Source organism: Epargyreus clarus, unplaced genomic scaffold (genome assembly GCF_041222505.1).
Source record: "Epargyreus clarus isolate Ecla_fem2 unplaced genomic scaffold, WU_Ecla_fem_2.2 ptg000025l, whole genome shotgun sequence".
NCBI classification, from domain to species: Eukaryota; Metazoa; Arthropoda; class Insecta; order Lepidoptera; family Hesperiidae; genus Epargyreus; species Epargyreus clarus.
In genome coordinates, this window is record NW_027332232.1 from 3,917,501 (window position 1) to 3,920,000 (window position 2,500).

General features: G+C 50.6%; 1 non-coding gene across 1 annotated transcript in view; it reads right to left on the bottom strand.

Annotated features, from left to right (window-relative positions):
- Positions 1-1,523, bottom strand: part of LOC140752907 (small subunit ribosomal RNA) — a 1,903-nt gene extending 380 nt beyond the window's left edge. Inside the window, exon 1 of the ribosomal RNA XR_012103507.1 lies at positions 1-1,523. This exon is cut by the window's left edge and continues 380 nt beyond it. This is a non-coding gene — a ribosomal RNA (small subunit ribosomal RNA).
- Positions 1,524-2,500: the final 977 nt, after the last annotated feature.

Genomic DNA, 2,500 nt, shown 5'->3' on the forward strand with positions numbered 1-2,500 from the left:
CTCAATCTCGTGTGGCTCGAAGCCGCCGGTCCCTCTAAGAAGAATTTTAATACGTCGCCAGTGAGTTGCACGACCGAAGTCGAGCACACCTAAATGGCGACGCCTATTTAGCAGGCTAGAGTCTCGTTCGTTACCGGAATTAACCAGACAAATCGCTCCACCAACTAAGAACGGCCATGCACCACCACCCACCGAATCAAGAAAGAGCTGTTAATCTGTCAATCCTTCCGGTGTCCGGGCCTGGTGAGATTTCCCGTGTTGAGTCAAATTAAGCCGCAGGCTCCACTCCTGGTGGTGCCCTTCCGTCAATTCCTTTAAGTTTCAGCTTTGCAACCATACTCCCCCCGGAGTCCAAAATCTTTGGTTTCCCGGAAGCTGCCCGCCGAGCCATTGTAGTAACGTCGGCGGATCGCTAGATGACATATTTACGGTTAGAACTAGGGCGGTATCTAATCGCCTTCGAACCTCTAACTTTCGTTCTTGATTGATGAAAACACCTTTGGCAAATGCTTTCGCTGATGTTCGTCTTGCGACGATCCAAGAATTTCACCTCTAACGTCGCAATACGAATGCCCCCAGTTATCCCTATTAATCATTACCTCGGAGTTCTGAAAACCAACAAAATAGAACCGAGATCATATTCTATTATTCCATGCACGAAATATTCAAGCAGCATTTTGAGCCCGCTTTGAGCACTCTAATTTGTTCAAAGTAAAATTGTCGGCCCATCTCGACACTCACTGAAGAGCACCGCGATAGGATTTTGATATTGAACCGGCGTTTTACCGCCGGCTCACCGACGATATGCTCCGCAAACGTGTCAGTATCACCGCGGATGCGGTGCACCGACAGCGCGGCGCACAAATGCAACTACGAGCTTTTTAACCGCAACAATTTTAGTATACGCTATTGGAGCTGGAATTACCGCGGCTGCTGGCACCAGACTTGCCCTCCAATTGTTCCTCGTTAAAATATTTAAAGTGTACTCATTCCGATTACGAGGCCTCGTAAGAGTCCCGTATCGTTATTTTTCGTCACTACCTCCCCGTGCCGGGAGTGGGTAATTTGCGCGCCTGCTGCCTTCCTTGGATGTGGTAGCCGTTTCTCAGGCTCCCTCTCCGGAATCGAACCCTGATTCCCCGTTACCCGTGACAACCATGGTAGTCGCAGAAACTACCATCGAAAGTTGATAAGGCAGACATTTGAAAGATGCGTCGCCGGTACTGGACCATGCGATCGGCAAAAGTTATCCAGATTCATCAAAATTAACGACTTCGGACGCGAGGCCCTCCGTCGATTGGTTTTGATCTAATAAAAGCACTCATCCCATCACTGGTCAGAGTTCTGATTGCATGTATTAGCTCTAGAATTACCACAGTTATCCAAGTAACTGAGTAAGATCTAAGGAACCAAAACTGATATATTGAGCCATTCGCGGTATCGCCTTAATACGGCTTGCACTGAGACATGCATGGCTTAATCTTTGAGACAAGCATATAACTACTGGCAGGATCAACCAGGGAGCTGACAGTCACTCGCGGACGAATGTAGCCGTCGTCGCTCGGACGAGAACACGACACATATCGACGCGGTCGCGGGCGCGTCCGCGTCGAATGATGTTTCGTTTTTGAACTCGTCGTACCTTTTAATATTGTACGCTCTTTGTTTTCGATGGTTCGTGCAGCGTCAACGGAGTATCTCATCCGATTGTCGCAACGATCCAACGAGAGAGTGTGCGCGCGATTTACTAATAGCGCAACTCCGAATTGGATGGTTCACGGCGAGACAATTTAAGATTCACGTTTCATTATTATCTTTTAACACAAACGCGAACACTGAAAACAGATTCAGCCCGGTGTTTGAGAGACGTCGTCCTTGGCGTTAATTTTTATAGCGCCTTATAGAGGACCGTCGCCATAGGCGACGTGCAATTCATTTGTAGGATCGATACGTGAACCGAGACGAGTTTAAACAATCGCATCGGTCGATCCGCACTGTTCAATAAAATGTTCAACGTTCGAAAAGTCCCACGGCGCAACGTGGAAGCGCGCGTTGTTGTGTTAATCGTGACATCGCGACGAATTTGTAAAGTTCGACACAAAATCCACTCGAAACACCACCAACACGAGAGTGCGCACACTACGCGTGAAACCATCGAACGAACTCTTGTATGCGGCATGCAGTCCGTTGTCGAAGTCGGTCAGTCTGTGTCAGCAGGCGGCAGTTATCCGCCGGCCCGTTCAGTCTCACCGCGCCGACAACGCACTACACGTCGCCCGCCCCATGTGTATGCGGCGCTCCTGTTATGACGCGTGGCAGACGGAGCGACAACATATGAACATATGAAAGTCCGTCGGTGGTTCGGGGTGTGGTGTGGGGTGACGATGGTTGCCGGTGGGGGTGGGCTAGCCCTGGGGGGTGCGGGGGAGAGTGGGGGGAGGGGGTTTGGGGGGGGGGGGGTGTAGGGGGGGGGGGTCACCGGTTGGGGTTCGTCGGCCGA